This window comes from Crocodylus siamensis, chromosome 2 (genome assembly GCF_052110815.1).
Source record: "Crocodylus siamensis isolate JL-2025a chromosome 2, ASM5211081v1, whole genome shotgun sequence".
Classification (NCBI taxonomy): Eukaryota; Metazoa; Chordata; order Crocodylia; family Crocodylidae; genus Crocodylus; species Crocodylus siamensis.
Window position 1 is genome coordinate 189,648,001 of NC_143396.1, and position 18,431 is coordinate 189,666,431.

Genomic DNA, 18,431 nt, shown 5'->3' on the forward strand with positions numbered 1-18,431 from the left:
ACACCTGTGCAGCTACACTGCTTCCAGTTCAGCAAGCAGCCCATCTGGAACAGCACATCTGACAGAGCAAATGCAAGGCATGGTAAGTTTATCATGTAGACAAGGCTTTAATCTTCCAACCTGCTGATATCCAACACAACCAAAAAATGTATGACAACTGAGTAAACTATGAAACAGCTGAATTTTGTTTCATCATCACACTCTAATTAATGTATTACAATGTTTTTTAACTAGAACATCCTTAACAGTTTTCTTACTATGTAAACTATATATGCTTGCCTTGAAGTAAAACTAGAGAAATAGAAATTCCATGTCCAACCACTGGAACAAAATAAATGGATTTTGGTAGGGTATGTGGCAGAAGGCCACCTCTGTTTCTCCCCATAAACTCTGCTCCATGACAGTTTGGTTAGGATGGGCCCAGCAGAGGAGACACACCTTACCTTATCTCTTTAGGTAACCTGAGTTGGATACATTCTTGAGGGAGGGGAAAACCTGTTCTCTCTGCCTATGTGACTGGCATCACATACCTGGGTGAGGGGCTTGCTCTCTGGGGAGCTAAGAACTGCCAGTCTGCCCAACAACTAGTGATGCATTTCAAATTGGTTGGCTGACAGCCAACAGGTGCTGGCCTCCATTGGACCAGGCAAATGACAAGGGCTATATAAGTTAAGGACTACCCAGGAGGAGGGGGCAGCAACCATGAGGAAGGCTCAGAGATAAGAGAAGAGCCGAACCATCTGAAACTTGCTCTCTCTCTCAAAACTCATGATCAAGGAACTGCCTACCTCCAGAGGGAATCTCTACCTAACTTAGGAGTAAGATACCTGAGATCTAACTAGATATATAGCTTGCAGTAACTCAGATGTATGATCAAAGGCTAACCAGCCATGCCAGTTTGCTCTATGGGATTTCTCTGATATTGGTCTACCCTGCACCCTATTCCAACCCTACCTCTTGCAACCAATGGATCAGATGAGATGGATCTTACTGAACTTCTGTTCAGCACAGCCCCGGGTATGGGAAAGCCCAGCCTCTGGTCTCAGACTCAGGGCTGTGCTTTTCCTACTCTCTCCTCTCCCCAATCCCAGCACAAGGCCCATTTTTTAGCCTCCCTAGCCCCTCCTCCTCCCTCAGATGGATGATCCCAATGCCTAGCTGATCAGCCAGCCCCCACAAAATCCCCCATCAGCAAGCTGCTCCCAGCGCCAGTTTTACTAGTGTTTACCAGTACTAGGAGCTGGCTGAAGTAAGTTGAGGTGGGGGAGGAGCAGGTGGGATCAGAGGTAGAGGGGGTGTTCATCTGGGCTCAGGGAGGGATCAGGAAGCTAAAAATATCCCTGGTTCAGGGGTGGGGGACAGAGTTCCTGTCCCCTGAATCCTCCCCCCCACAGACCCCACTACCCCCCTTGATCCCACCAAACCCCCCCAGACCTCATCACCTCTCACAGACCCTACCTGACCCCTGATCCCCTACACAGATTCTGCCTGCCCCCGTCACGGAGTGGGGCCTAGGAGCGGCCGTGATCTCACTAGCGCCCCCTGTCGTGTCAATCAGGCAATCCAGCACCCTCTACTCGCCCGCCACGTCTTTGATGTTATAAGGTTCAATCTGGGAGGCTGCCTCTTATCGCCCTGGACACCGCGCTAATACTATTCCCCGTTCCGAGTGGGGTGCCTCAATGCACCCCTGCCTTAGGCGCAATGCATGCCTCCTACCTCCCCTTTAGCACGCCCCAAGCCTCGCAGCTCTTCCTGGACTTTATCTGGTCCTTAACCTTCTGCATCCTACCTGGCGACCCTGGGCATGTCTCGCAACCAGCACCCCTCTCCGGCGCCCTTGGGCTTGTCACGCAACCAGTGCCTCTTACTACTGATTAGCCCAATCGGGCTCACTAAGGGTGTTCTTCCCACCGGGGTCAGCGGCCTAAGCCTTCCCTGGCCCCTTTGGGTTCCTGTCAATAATAATTATCCAAATCCTATCCCCGGTTGGGACTCAGGTGGCCGTAGCCGTACCTGGCCCCCTGGACCACTGTCTGGGTCTTCTGCCTCACTAGGGTCAGCGGCCTAAGCCTTGCCTGGCCTCTCCGGGTTCCTGTCGATACTACTTATCCACTTAGGCTCAGGCGACCTAAGCCTTATCTGGCTCCTCTGGGTCGTGTCAATAATAAGTATCCAGATAAGCTCAGGCGGCCGGAGCCTTACCTGGCCCCTTCGGTTCCTCAGGGTTCCTGTTATCCTGGAAACCCTCCGGAACGCCTTCTAGACTCGCACCCCTCTTGGGGCAACTGTCAATAATCTACGCCCCTCTTGCGGTTGCTTCTTATTACACATGCCCTGCCTGGGGCCTCTCTTCCACACGTGCCCGCTCCCACGGCTTCTCAGCACCTTCTCCGGGCTCTCTATAGCAACTGACTCACCCTCGCCGGGTTAGTCGCCTTTACAGCACCCACCCTAGGCTTTTACCCGTGTGGCTCCCACACCTGGAGCCCAACACGAGTACCTACAGGCTTCACTCTGATGCTAGACCCCTTGGGCAGGGTCCTCTGCCCTGCTCAGGCCTCTCACTATTGCCCACACAGAGCTACCCGCTGTGCCACCTCAGCACCGACCAGCTGTGCCGTCCCAGGCACCACTTGTTTGCCCACGCAGGTCACCAGGAACCCCCCAAACAACTGGGGAGCTCCCGTGAGGCCTCCTCACGCCCCTACAGCCTCACCCGGTCCTCCGGTATAACAATAACTAAACCATAAGCCAAACGGCTGCAACATAACAACAAGAAGCCTTCTGGCTTATAACATACGGCCTACGCTTCCTTGGCTCTCTAACCATGCCATAGCTGCTCGGGTGGTCATGCTGCAACCATCAGCTCCGCTCTCCCGCAGAGCTCCTGCTCCTGCAGCTGCCAGAAGGGAACTGCCTTTCTAGGCTCCGGCCTGGGCTGTCCCTGCCCCCTTCCAGTCACATGGCCCACCCGGTTGCCGCAGCAACCAGCACCTGAGCTGCCCCTGGAGATTGGCAGCCCCACTTTTAGCAACAGGGCACCTCAGTGCTCCTGTGACACCCCCCAATCCTCCCAGTGGCAGTCACTTATCCCCACAACTCCCATGAACCCCGCATGCCCACCTGTTCTCTCCATAAACCCTACTTGCCCCCCAATTTCCAAAACTCCTCCTGCGGACCCCACTTGTCCACCCCAATCCCCCTCATGGACACCTCCCAATCTCCCCCCCCAGACCCCACTGGCCCCCCAACTCTCCCAACCCCTACCCACTGTTCCCCCATCCTAAGTGAAGATTAGGTAGCCATTTTTAACCTGATCTAACCTCCCACTCACTTCCCCAAATGTCTGTATACACCCCATGTCTTCCTGCTTTTTTTGCTTTAGTTCCAGTTACTTAAACTTGCAGCTTCAAAGCTTAAGAAAGGTATCAGCAGCACGGAAACTGAGTGTAAACATTTTTGCAAAAAGCCAAACAGTTCAAAGTCTTTTGGACGGTTAAACAATATTCATGAAGCTATACAAAACAACATCTTGTTAGAGTTGAGTTTTAGAATATCCTAAATAAAACTTCTTACCTTATTCACTCTTGCTTGCTCTCACATGAGAAACTTCTGTATAAAACCCTTTTTCTCTGAGGAAAAAAAAAAAAAAAACCAAAAAAACCCCAATGAATAACAAACTTTTTTTCCTCATTGTAGTATTATCAACATTTAGCAGAAACATGGGTCAAATTCAGAAGTGCTCTGCTACATAGATACAAAGGGTCTGACTTCTCATAAAAAGAGGTCCAAGCTCTATTGCTACCCACATGTATGCCCATCTGAAGGTATGTGGGTAAGTGTTCATACAAAAGTGGATGTGCGTACAATCCTCCAATTTAAAAAAAAAAAATTGGGGTGCAAATTCAAATTAATGGAAAGAAATGTATTATGACAGTATTTAAAAGGCTTCAGACATCAAACACTGGCCGCTAAGCCAATACATTTGAAACAATCAGTGATGCATACTAATTATACACAAGGAATGAGAAACAAACCACTTGAATGGTTATAAAGATCCTATTGCTCAGCAGCCAAGCACAATAACTTGCCCAGGCAAGTGAAACCTAATTACCTAATGAACATTAAATTAACCTGCTAACCAGTGCTTCAAAATCCTTGGTGTACTCAGTAACCAGAATGCTTAATTTGAGGCTGAGATTAAAAACTGGTTCAGCATTATAATAAATTTATACCCCCAAACTACCCAGTGTTGTTTGACAATATACATTTGTGGCATATACTGTGCATTTAAGTATTTACCACTCTGTTTTACATCAACAGTATTCTGTTCTTTACAGCAAAAGCATGGATCTAGGTAAAAATAAGTATATTAGAACAACATTTCTCAACATGTGGGCTGCGACCCAAAAGTGGGTCACAAGAATATATGAAAGGGTCACGAACAAACTTTAAAAATGGATCAACACATTTAAAAAATGGCTTCTCCTTTAAAGGAGAAAAACATGGGAAACTATGGCTTTTCCCCTGCAGGCTGGCAGAGTTTCCCCCTGCCCTATACACCCACCCCCTGCCCCACACATTGAGAGACTGGGGCCTAGGGACAAGTTGGGAGTGAGGGGCACTGGGTCAAGACTGGTTAATGTTTGCAAAGGGGCCCTGGTACAAAAAATGTTGAGAAACACTGTGTTAGAAGATAATACTACATACAGTTATAGAAAAACTAGTGATTCACATTTCTTCAAATGAGTTAGAACAAGAGAGAAAAAGCACAGGCTAAATTTTTAAATGATCCCTCAACTGGTCTTCAAAATATGCATATACAAGAAAAATGTTTGTATGCACAAAATGATTATTGATACGATTATGCAGTTACATGCTCTGCGCATGTATTTTTCAGGCCTTGTTTCAGAAGTGACAAGTACCAAAATGTAATACCATGGCTGCTTTAGTGTCTAAGGAATATAAGGAGAAATTAGAAGAAATTAGAAGCAGCCTTAGCTTACTAAAATGATTTAGTCTAGTTATTACATTACTATTCTGGGTTGCACAGCATCAGTTGCTGGCAAATGTTATGTATTTTGGCTTTGTTTGATATTACTAAAATATTATATTGCATTTATTAATAAGAGGACAAAAGCTTCTTATCTACTGTTTTTTGTGCAGGATTTTTAAAATAGTTCTTCATATCTTGCCTTAGTAATGCAACGTTGTATTATACTGTTTGCCCTATCTTTTGAGGTAAGATAACACAGCAGCTATTGTCCAGGTAGATTTTCATTTTAACTAAACAACAGTATATAAGGTAAATCCCTAACTTTAAGGGATATATAGTAGTCAAATGCAAAAGGAGACTATGATGTAAGAAAACTCTACTCAGTACATGAACACATAACTTTGCGGTTGTATGTGCCACAAAACGTCTTTTTTCATAGATTTCATAGACATTAGGGCTGGAAGGGATCTTTCACAAACTTCAATTTATAAATTGTGCATGATGCACATCTCTGTCTTTGTAATATTTTAAATTTAAAAAATATAATATCCTAAGCTGTTGTTTCATCTTTCATTTGATTCAAACATTTCAGAACTTAAATCTACATTATTACAAGTCTCTTCAGAAGATTTAAATAGTATTAAAATGCTATTTTAATTTAAATGGAAAGAGATCTAGAAAATTAAGGTTGCCTAATGTTAGAAAACCTAATGGAGTATGGATTTCTGCTTCAAGTTCTTTAACCAGTCACCTCAGCCATCTTATATCTGTCTCTCATTGACACAAGTTTTAAAGATGTGAATGAATTTTCAGAGTACGTTGCAGATATCCTTTAACTTTTGAGCAGTGAGCAAGACTGGAGTACCAGTATTTGCAGAACACACATTCTCTGAAGAAAAGATGCATTTTTCCACATCTAACCAGTCAAGAAACAAGGTATAATTATTATTCTTTCTTCGACTTTATAATTAAGTGTTTAAATGCATACAAGTAACTTAGCCATAAAGATCAGCTATGGGCAATAAAATCAAGACAGCCAGAATGCATAATGATTGAGAACAGCTCTGACAGTTACAACCCCAAAGTCAGGGAGGTCATAAAAAGTAAGCAACTGAAGCTACTCTGCCTTACCAAAAGACCCCTGAATAAAAAACCTACTAAAGAAAAGGAGGAGACAGATGGGGAGTTACAATTTCTAATAAGGATTCTCTAATATTTAGCATATAAGTAAAATTGGACACGTTTTGAAATGAAAATAGTGACTTGGAAATTGGTTCAGGTCTCCAAAGACTACTCATAGTAAGACTTGGATCTTTAACTAAGGAAGTGCTACATGGTTTATGGGCACTTTGACTAAACAGAGAGAAGCTATGCTGAGGTTGTTGTATTTGGAGCTGTGCCTAAGAAAGCAGGCCAAACACTGTTTTATTTTCCTCTGGCTAAGCTGCTTATTTTTTTAATCTTCTCCTTTTTGGTCCAGATCAAAGACCGCACAAACCTAACCTTCAGGAAGACTGCTGGTGGTCAGGTTACAGATATATTCTGGGTACAGTGCCAACCATAGGGTGAGAAAGGTCAAAGAAACAAGATCTCAACATCTTGAGAATATCGTCTGAAAAAATAACTCTACAAAATAAAATGCCTGGTCCAGTGATGCTCAAGCTATGGCCTGCAGGCTGGATCCAACCCATAGGGCTCCCCACAGATCCAAAAATGAGCAGTAGCAGCATTAACTGCCCCAGCTCTAGGAAATGAGCAGTAGCAGTGTTAACTGCCCCAGCTCTAGGAGTCACAGCACTTAAACCCATCCACCATTCCCCTGCCACCAAATTTCTGGAGGCATAAGAAGCCCTGGGAGCCAGGTGACATGGCCCTGTCTGCCAGATCATACCTACACACTGGCACTACACCACTCTTCCAGCCCACAGGACTAGACAGTTTGACCACCACAGGGCTAGTCTAAATTATATTTAAAAAGAAACTCTCAGATGCGAATTTTTCATTCGAACCATTTGATAAAGTATGAGCAAATAGAATAAATTTATTATTCAAGGTCAACCAACAAACTATTCCTGTATCCTAAAATCAACTGTGTTTTGGCTGGCTAATTCATCAGCGCTAGTAACAGAGCAAGACTTTCCAGACTGCGATAGAACTAGTCTGATTGAGTAACAGAAAACTGTAAACGTGTCTCGTGAATGTGAATGTTGTGAATGGCTGACTGAGCTAAAAGACTGTTATTTACCATGTTCCTGACATAAACATAGTATGAACATCAGAGTAAACACAAGTTAAAAAAGGGGCAACAGATTGAGACTACATTAATACAGCTGGTATAGAAAAAGTCTACAGTGGATGTGTCTACATGTGCTCCTATGGCACCTAAGTTACTGTGCCATCATTTGTACTTCCTTTTGGTACTTCCTTTGGGGTATTATTAGTCCATACTGTACTGTGTGCGCCATGCACAATTATTTATAGCTGTTACGTCACTTTAGCAATGCGCTATAATGAGGGAATGTGTTGCTACGGGGACATAGCTGTGGTGTCACGGTTTGTGACTGCCAACACTATGTTGCTGTAGTGCGTTGCTGTAGTGCATTACTACAGTGATGCAGCATCATGTGGAGACACACCCAGCCTCTCTCCAGCAAATTAAATACCAGCTTACCCCACGAGGCATTCATTTTGCAGTAATGGTACCTTACTTTGTCACATATTGTGGTGATGTTTAAAGTATTCTTTCATTGTACATTGCAGCTTAACAGGTCAAGAATTTATTACATATTTCATTAGTCTATTATTTTAACACTATATGGTAGTGTGAAAATTTCTAGTGCTTTATTTATTGCTATTTATTATTTCCACTAACCAAGTCAAAAATATATGGCAAAACTGTAAGTTTCTGGTAATATTACAGGAATGCATTTCCCTAGGGCTCTCTCTCAATGTTCAGGGTACAGAAAACAGAAAAATACCTAACAAAGACAGTGTATACACAGTCTAAGCCACATATATTGGGCTGCTTTAACAAGTAGAAAATTGCCCAATATACAGGGCAGCCTTCTAGCCTATCTCAACTTCTGTCAGCACTGTGCTATTAACAGAGTTTAAACAGACCAAGTCCTGTCAATGTCATGGCGGCCTTAATAAGATACGAATACCTAAAAGCAAGACATCCCTGCAGAAATTAGCAGGCAGGCTTAAACAGAACCTAAAATATTCAAATCAATAGGATTTAGCAAATGGCTAGTGCTATTTGCATGATTTAAATGGCTGCCTATTGTCCTAGAAATCTTATGGGACCTATGCTAGTTTGTTTGCCAGGGTTACATAGACAGGTAATTAGCTCTTTGGAATTAGGATGCTAAATTGCAGGTAGGAATGATTCTGAACTACAGATGAACTTTGGATTCTCAAAAACATTACTTCACTTCTCAGGACTTTCCTCTATCCTCAAAAGGATGAAAAATGATCCACTCATTAAAGGAGCCTATGAAGGGTTTTATATGCAGGGGGGCTGGACTCAATTATCTGGTAAGGTCCCTCCCAGCCCCTAACATCTACAAATCTATGATATAAAACATGAAAACAGCCATATTGCAAAATTTTACCTATGCCAATGGGGTACAACCTTTTTGGCAGGTATGCCACAGATTAGCCCCACACTTGCCCTGAGTGCCATTCTGATCTTTTTCACCTGCCCAATATGTTGCTCTTTTTTTACTACCTCATGCTCCCTGCTCAAACTGCTTTTTTTTTTTACTTCTTGGTTCTTCTATGACTATGCTACCTGTCCCCTCCCTGATCTGACATGTCTCCATACACAGAGGCTGCCTGTGCAACTTGGGGCACTTATGCTGCAAGTTGACCACCTGTGCCCTACACAGTTTTTAAAAAAGATTTATATATGAAGTGAGAAGTTACCTCAATCAAAGACTCAAGATGAAGAAGGCCAAAGTAACCTGAAGCTAAAGAATGTATAATAAATTGGTGTAGATAAACCCAAATAGCCTGTACTGAATAACAAGCATGGATTTTTTCAAAGCAACAGACCTAGATAAATCAATTAATTGGCAAGAACCAACAAATGAAAAAAGAGGACAAGGGTTAATGATATGTTTGGACAAGTTGGTATAAGTAAGAGATTTTTATGTGAAGCCATTTGTCAAAAAGCACTTCACAAATTCTACATAAAAGATCTGCTACTAAGTTGGAGCTGTTTAAAAAAAACAAGTACTCCACAAAAGTTTAAGACAGGACATAAAATAATTTCTATTTGAAACTGCTAGGAAAATTCCCAGTTGGTACATTCTACATATGAAGTTAGATTTTGGCTAGGATCCTGAGAAAAAACACCTATACTCTTATAAGAACGTATAACCTGTAAGGTACGGGGTTGTCAACCGGGGGGGTATGTGTGCCCCCAGGGGTACTTGGAAAGGTGGTAGGGGGTACACGTGGGCAAGCAGGGATGGAACACCACCACCCACCACCCCATGCTGCCGCCTCCTAGGAGCAAGACCAGGGGGGCAAGGGCAGTGGCTCCCCTCTGCAGGCCACACAGGCACTGCCCAGCCAGCCACTGGGTGGGGGGGGGGGGGGGGGGTCACACGAGGCAACTGCCACTACCACCACCGCCATCCACTACCCCACACACTGCTGGCACCACATACAAGCCCTCCCCCCCACATCTGGCCACCACCACCAAAGAGGTACACTCTGTAAAAAAGGTTGAAAACACCCGTGTAAAATTATTCACAGGAACTTCTGGTTAATGCCTTATCCAAAAGTCAGCAGCACAGTACCCCAAGATAGGATCAAGTACTGAAGCAGAGGATTTAAAAAATTGTAAACGATACTTTCTGTTAGAGACCTCATTTAATGGTTCCTTACTACAAATTTGCAAGAACTCACAATGCTTTGTCACACAAATTGGGGTAGGAACAGGGGAGTTCAAAATTCTAAAATCTACCCAAAAATTTATCTTTCCACATCTCTTACTCCAAATTTGCTGGGACTATATATTGTTCTATTAAACAATAAAGCAGAAGGACTCAAACAAGGAACATTCGTGAAGTCTAAGATTATAGCGTATACTGGAAGAAAGCATACATTTAGAGGACAACCCAGATGCACTCAGTACAGGAGCTGACTTTGTATTGGTCAATATTTTCTAAACATCAACTTGATCTGTGTTGTTTGTTTGGGTTGAGCTGCACCTCATTGTAACTCAGGAGTTTTAACCACTGCCCTTCCCTTAAGACAGCTGTGGAATATCAAACTCTATGAAAATGAGTATGAGAGCAAAACTGAAAACACAAGACACATCTCCATCCAAAACAGATGGAAGGGCATTCCTGGGTACTGCTTTGGGCAAGGTGGGCATCTTTGGGGCCGTATACACATGCAAGAGAGAGATAGATGACATAACAGAAGTGGAGACAGAGCTCAAAAACAGACTTGAGAAAAGTCGAAAACAGAGCAGTGTGCACCACCTTTCACGAAGCCTAAAGACTGGAGTCTGGGTTGCAATGCTGCCTGAGAGAGGTTTGGAGATGTGATCAGGGAACCACCTCTTCCTGCCGTACTCAAGAAAGCACAGATTTATACATTCTTGTAAATAAAAACAGCTGCAGCAGAAAAACCCTGACTCCATGACGAATTGCCTCTCCCACTGAAATAACTTACAAGATTCTAAGTTTTGCCTACCTCCTCGGGTTAACAGGAGATAATATTATTAAAATACAATTATATGGGTTTTTTGCTTAATATATAAACCAGTAAGGTTAATGAATCTGCTATCAAAAGTATGTGGTAAATGAGAACAAACAAAAAACTACATTCTGTAAATTTTAGCCAGCCGCATAGAATGTATGCCCAGAAAAGAACAAATGCAGTTATTTAGATGCTTCCTACAAAAAAAAGTTAAGAGTAAAATAAAGCTGAAATGCAACTATAAACGCTTAAGATGAAAACAGAATTTTACATGCAACCAGTCACTAATTAACATTGTTTGGAAATAGTTATTTTGGGACCATCTATACTTTTATCATTTATTTCTCCCACAAGGTGGCATCTTCCTTCCATATTTTCTTTCTACAGTAGCCTAGATGAAACGGAGGGGGTTTTTTTTATTGAAAATTACTGCATATCTGCTCAGACAAAAAAATTGTACTTGGATATCGGTGCACAAACACGTAATTGAGTATTTATATTAAGCAATTAGCAAGATTTCCAACATAAACATCGTACATTTACTGATTCCTCATAGGAGATCTGAACCAATTCCTAAGTCACTATTTCCATTTCCAAACTTGTCCAATTCTACTTATATGCTAATATAAAAAAGGCAAATTGCTTTCTGAAGGAATATGTATTCTGGCTAAGTTAGTCTAACTAAAGCTTTAAAAATAAAACATTTTCACTAATGTTAAATTAGCTATAATTATTATTTACTTAGGTTTAAAATGAAAATGTCAGGCTCTCTACATTGCTGATTTTTTAAATGAAAACAGTTAATAAAAATAATTCCAGCAAGTGAACCAAGTCAAATCAATAAAACATTAGGTCTTTCTTTACCCACAGAGACTTGAATCAGAAGCAGAAGTTATGTTATATTTACTGTTAAAATAAACCTTAAACACAAACTGAAAATGTAATTTTCCTAAAATATCAGATGCAAGGGTAAAGCACAGGGAATACTAATTATATATTTCATTGCAATGAATGCATTAAAACATATATTTACAAATTAATCACAGACTGGATAAATAAAACTAAAACTCTAAAGGAAAATAAGGCAGGCTTTTTGATGAAGAATTAAAAAACTCAGAAACAGAAAAAATGACATGCAATCCAAAATACCTGCCTATTTTAGATTTATGTTAATACCACCTCCCTATTTTTTCTATTCAGTGCTTTTCCAGAACAAAAATGATCTAGTTATTTCTTGAATTCAATATCTGCTAACTTGACACAGGACAAATATTGTTTGCTTTTTCATGAGACCTTTCTCCATTACAATAAAAAGCACATTTACATAAGCAACTAATACTTTTCTGTGAATAGTTCAGAATTCCAAATTCAATTGTGACTCCACTGCTCTAAATTTTAGGGGGGGGAAACACAAAACCATAGTTTTCTTGGGTATAATAACATCAAACTGATGGGTTTTATTCAGCTCTTTATTGAAAAAAAAAGATCCACAATAAATTAAATGCCACTCAGTTCTAAAATAGTGAAGCTTGAACACACTTAAGACCAAGGGCATTTATGCACATACCTTTTTGTCCTGCAATGTGCCAGATATCCGCCATTTCAGAGTAGACTTGATTAATCAAGTTTGCTCCGCATGAGAGCTGATGCAAACTGTGCAACGCTGCATGCACTTGTGTGTGGCAAAATGCATGTCAGCGCACAGAAAATGGTGGTGATGCACTTTTGAACTAAAGCACCTTTTATGTGTTTTCATTCAAAAGCACACTGCTGCTATTTTCTCAGTGCTGACACACATTTCGCCACTTATACAACTGCAAGCAATGCAGCACTGGGCGCTTTTCAAGGTTCCTGGTGCTGTGGCACTTGCATGTGTAAAAATGCCCCAACTGTCCATCCAGAATTAAGAAAGCAAGCAAGAGAATAAAAATGATTGCAGTATGATGAAAAGATTATGCTTAGTGAATAAAAATGTCAAGGATGAAGGTTAATCATCATACCTTGCCATCAAATATAACTTTACAAATTCCTTTTTAAAAAGTATCTATTATGTACTCACTAAGAGAAACAAGATATGCAAGAAATAATGTTCCTTATTTACTGCAGGCATAGACTTGTTGCATGGACACAGGCTTCAGGTTTTATACACTTGTCAGTTTGGTTTATTTAAGGATTTGTTCTAGCAAACTTTCCCCCATCTCCCAACCACTATGGCCCCCTAGCAAGCATTACATTTATCATGCAATTAACATGTTAATTACCCAATAAACTGTAACATGCCATACAAGCAAGCAACTTACTAAGTGATAAAAACAGTAAACTGGCCAGAAAAGGGTAAAGCAGCATCAAAGATATTATTTGTTAAAAGTGGAACAACTTTGTGGCTTGTTTGTATCACACTTTATTTTGAATGTATGGCACGTTATAGGATAATTTTATTTTCCAAGGTAAGGTAAGTCTGTGTCTTGTTTCCCAGTCTATATTCTGGCTTTTGATGTTCTGGTTACAGTGTGATACAGGAGCAAGAACTCAGGCTAGAATGGGCAAGGAATAGGATACACAGTACTCATTAAAGCTAGATGTTTCCTATCAGCTAGGCTTCATACTAAACCAGGGGTGGGCAAAATACAGCTTGTGGGTCAGATCCAGCCCACCAGCCCATTCTATCTGGCCCACAGGGCCCCTAAAAAATTTATAAAATTACTTATTATTGTCCATGGCTGCCTGTCTAAACTGACCAGGTGCCTGTGGCAGCAGGTGTTGGTGGCAGCAGGACCCAGGGGCAGCAGCAGCAAGGCCCACCTGGCTCTGCCCCACACTCAGCCCGACCCACAGACCCCAATCAGAAGCCTCTGCCTAGCAAAGGAGTCTGGCCTCATGACCCTGGGGCTGATCCCCGCCTCCCTCCACCCAAGAGTGCAGTCAGATAAGAACAGCGGGCAGGAAGGACCACTAGAGATTGCCCCAGTATGCGGGGACTGAGCCAACTCCTGCTGCATTCTATGATCCTGGTCATGCAGTGGGGAACCACATGCTGCTGGAGCACCACATGGCTGGGTGGGGGAGAGGGGAGAAACAGCAGCAGGGAAGTAGGAAAATGGCGGTGGCAGCAGGTGGTAGGGGGAGTAGCAGTGAGTGGGCAGGCAGGAAGGCAGCAACAGCTGGGCTGGAGGACAGGGCAAAAGCATGGGGCACATGCCAGTGGGGACCCAGGGCAGGGTGGCAGGAACATGAAGCCCAGGCTGACAGGGGCTCTATGGAGCCAATCCAGTTCCCCGCTTTCCCTGCCAGTGCAGCAGAAGCCAGCCCAACCCCAGCAATTCCTGGCTGGCTCCATGCAGTGCAGGCCAGGCCATCTCCGGCACTACACAATTCCCAACTGGCACCGGCTGTGCTGTACGGTCCTGAACATGCAGCCATGTGATGCTGGAGCGATGGGTAGAGGGGAGCAGTGGCGGGTGAGCGGGTGGGGCGTGAGGCAGCAGCAGGTGAGCAGGGGGAGGAGCAGTGGGCAGGGGAAGCAGTGGTGGGTGGGTGAGGGAAGCGACACTGGTTTGTGAGGGTGGGTGTCTTCAAGAAGGCCAACACTGCACTCCTGGTGCCCAACACACTCAGCACTTCACTACAACCACCATCCTCCCACACAGTACACCCCACACAATCCCCCTACACCTCACACACCCACAACCCCATGCACACCCCAGTCAGCCTTCCCAACACACTCAAAGTCCCTCAAACCCCATACTCACCCACACTGTACATATCCACATACATGCCCACATACACCCCACATACACACGCCTCCACACCCCCAAGCCCCATACCCACCCATGCCTATCCACCTCCCCACAAACACACCCTTCCCATGCCCCACATACACACATACCCTGTACCCACCCACCCATAACCTGCAAACCCCTCCATATCCTCCGCCCTACAATATACAAAAGTAAGACTTCATTTTAAGCTATTATGCAATCACCTCTATGTACACTACACAAAACACATTTGATTTTTAGATGTTTGATTTTTAGAATATAATTTTTTTTTCTGGTTCCAAGATGGCAACCTCCTAGCTGAAAGGACTACTTCCAGGGGTAAGGGGAGGAATTTCTGGTGGAAAAGGTCAGGGGTTGGGGGGGTAGAACTTCCAGTCCCAAGATGGCAACCAAGGGGTGGGGCAGCTGTCAAGGGGCAGGCCTACCCGTGCAACCTTCAACAGCTCACCAAAACTCGTTCAGCAGCCCTCCAACCAAAATAATTGCCCGCCCCTGTACTACAGCATTTAGGAAACTCGCTAAAATGTGTTAATTTGTCTCATTGTAAGTGAAAGGTTGTCAGCCACTGCCCTAGAGTAATAACATGGGTACATACTCAAAGGGTACATACCCTTACTTCATTGGCTCACCTTAAAGCTGGAAGTAGGTATGAAGTGGGGTTCCACAGGCATGTCTTGAGCCTTCTACTACTAACTACTTCAACAGTTTGACAGTGCATTTTAAATTTGTAGCTGTTAACAAACTGGAAGGAATTACAAGTGCTCTGGCGGACAGGATCGGAATTAAAAAATATTTTGACGCACTACAGAAAAGTGTGAAATAAGCAAGACAACATGCAAATAGGACATATGCAAAATATCACACTTAAGTAGGTATACTTTACTATACTTTACAGACATAAAATGGGAAACCACTGATTAACTAGCAGTTCTTCAGAAAACAGGTTATAGTGGCTCACACAATAAACAAGAGTTGAGGATATCAAATTGCTATAAAAAGACACCATTACACTAGGATGTATAAACAGAAGTATTGGCTGTAATGCATGAAGTAATCCTTCTGCCTTTACTCACAATGAGTAAGGTCTTAAGAGTAATGTGCCCAGTTTTGGGCATCACACTTTAAAAATGCAGACCACCTGGAGACCATCTGAGAGAGAGAGAGAGGGAGAGGTCTAAAACAGATGACCTATGAAGAAAGAAAGAACTGTGTTTAACACTGAAAAGAGAAGACTGAGGAGATACAAAAATAATGTGAAATGTGCAAAAAGGTTATTGTAAAGATGGAACTTACAAACTACTCTCCATAATCATTGAAAATATGACAAAATAAATTGCTACAAGGAATATTTAGGTAGATATTAGGAACTTTCAAACTGTAATGACACTTGAACACTGGGATAGATTAAGTAGGGAGGTTATAGAATACCATATCTTCCAATGCCTAAGACAAGGTTGTTTCTGCTGAAAAAGGAAATCTAAAATGAGCCACATAACGAAAAAAATGAAATTACTGTAATAAAAACTGAATAGATGCAATCAAATTGATGTTAATTTTATACTTTGGAAAGGGATGTAATCTTATACACAGCTGCACCTATAGGCAACACATAGTGAGGGGCATGGGAGAACATGCGGGTGCCAAGAGAAACACCGGCGGCACTTCCAAGTTTGCTGCCGGCACTTTCTGTTCCAGAGAGAGAGAGAGATCTGTCAGCAATCAGCCACTGAGGGATCAGGAGGCACCAGTTGCCCAGGGATGCACCAGATAATGCAATATTACCCATTTATTTGGTCTTTGTGCAGCATGTGTAGAAGGAAAGAAAAGGTATGATGTTACTTCTAAATAATAACTGACATTTCACTCAATCCAACATGAAAAAGAGTCATTCTGATTAATTAGGCCTGGAATGAAAATTAAGAATGAATGGAAACATACAAAATATCAAATCCTGATGATCATCATAAAATTCAAATAAAATAGTAACAAAATCCATAAGATAAGAGCAAATGTATCAGAACAGTGACATGTTTATATAGGAATAATGAATTTTAAAAAATTGGAGGGATCTACAGATCTACAGTTCTATACTAAATTCTGTCTGAGAGGTTTCAAGCATGCAAGGAAGTTCATGAAAAATTAGAGTGCTTACAATATTCAAAGCCAGTTCATTTATGAAACAGCAAGACTGCAATGCCTTGAACCTACCTTCATGTAGCTATGCAGACGTTGCTTTGTACTAATTTCATTTTTCTTATTTATACCGCTTAGCCCTTACTTTGACAATATTCTCAGTGAAGACACCAGTTATTTTGCACAAGGTCTTCAGGATCAATTGCCATATGTCATCATCAAGAGCAACTGACCTAAAGGAACATATACCGAGGGATTCAACAACAGGACTGAACACTAGTTCTGTAACAGAAAAGGAGTAAAGTCAAGTTATATGAGCATCGGACAGGACTGACTTCCAGAAATTAATTCTTTCTTATCCCAGATTGAAAATTATTTCTCTGTAGCCTTACGTGAGTCACTTAACCTCTCTGCCTAAATTACATTATTTGTAAAATAATAGTAATGCTAATTTCTTACTTTACTGGACAAGTCAGAATTAATTAGTCCTGTAAAATGGCCTCAAGATGTCATTCCCCTGCTAGAATTCATTATTACTGTTGTCAGTGCACCACTAGCAGATAACATGACATTAGTGCTGATGGATCAATTAAAAGGCGGACATAGAGCTAAGGCGGACATAGAGCTAAGACTTGCATCCAAAATCAAAGATAACAAAAAGTCCTTTTTCAAATATATAGGGAGGATGAAGAAAGCACCAGGAAATGTGGGGCCCCTGCAAGATCCTCTGGGCAGTCTGGTGGTTGTGCCAGAAGAGAAAGCAGACCTCTTTAACCAATTCTTCACCTCTGTTTTCTCGGGCAGGGACCGGGACTTCCCCACCGTGATGCAAGACGGACTCGAGGGGAATGCCTCCAGACCTCAGGCTGGGGAGGACCAGGTTAGATAGCTTCTGGAGGGGCTGGATGTGTTCAAATCAGCGGGTCTAGATGCTCTCCACCCCAGGGTGAGGGAGCTAGCAGGGGTTATTGCAGGGCCCTTGGCACGGCTTTATGAGCGCTCGTGGTGCACAGGCCAGGTGCCGGATGATTGGAAGGTAGCCAACGTGGTCCCCATCTTTAAAAAAGGGAGGAGGGAGGACCCAGGCGACTATAGGCCCATCAGTCTTACCTCAATCCTAGGGAAATTCTTTGAGAAGATCATCATGGAGCACATCTGTGATGGGCCAGCCTCAGAGATGATGCTCATGGGCAACCAGCACGGTTTCATTAGGAGCAGGTCATGTCAGACCAACCTGATTGACTTTTATGATCAGGTCACAAAAGCCTTGGATGCAGGTGCTGCCATGGATGTAGTCTTTCTGGACTTCAGCAAGGCCTTTGACACCATCTCCCACCCCACCCTCATTAAGAAATTGGGCGACGGTGGCGTTGATGCCTACACAGTCAAATGGATTGCAGATTGGCTGAAGGGTCGCACTCAGAGGGTGGTGGTGGATGGGTCATATTCAACCTGGGGAGAAGTGGGCAGTGGAGTCCCCCAGGGCTCGGTCCTTGGGCCCGTGCTATTCAATCTCTTTATCAGCGATTTGGATGACAGGGTGAAAAGCACCCTGTTTAAATTCGCTGATGATACCAAAATTTGGGGTGAGGTAAGCACGCTAGTAGGGAGGGAAAGAGTACAGCAAGACTTGGATAGGTTACAGGGGTGGGTTAGCAAAAACAGGACGCGTTTCAACACTGACAAGTGCAGGGTGCTGCACTTGGGCAGTAGTAACCAGCAGCACACTTATAAGATGGGAAACTCCCTTCTTGAGAGCACGGAGGCAGAAAGGGATCTTGGAGTCATTACTGACTCCAAGA

The 18,431-nt window shown here is 43.0% G+C and overlaps 1 protein-coding gene across 11 annotated transcripts in view; it reads right to left on the minus strand.

Moving 5' to 3' along the window:
• The window catches only part of STK33 (serine/threonine kinase 33), a 90,866-nt gene that overhangs the window by 55,952 nt on the left and 16,483 nt on the right, over positions 1–18,431 (minus strand). For 8 of the 11 annotated variants that reach the window (XM_090032647.1, XM_090032643.1, XM_090032645.1 and 5 more), the window contains exon 2: positions 3,580–3,635. The exons of 1 other annotated variant lie outside the window; for it this stretch is intronic. The gene's annotated coding sequence lies outside the window, so the exon portion shown is untranslated. Of the gene's footprint in view, positions 1–3,579; positions 3,636–16,704; positions 16,863–18,431 lie in introns of all 11 variants that reach the window. 2 more of the 11 variants (XM_090032644.1, XM_090032651.1) reach the window with 1 other exon arrangement.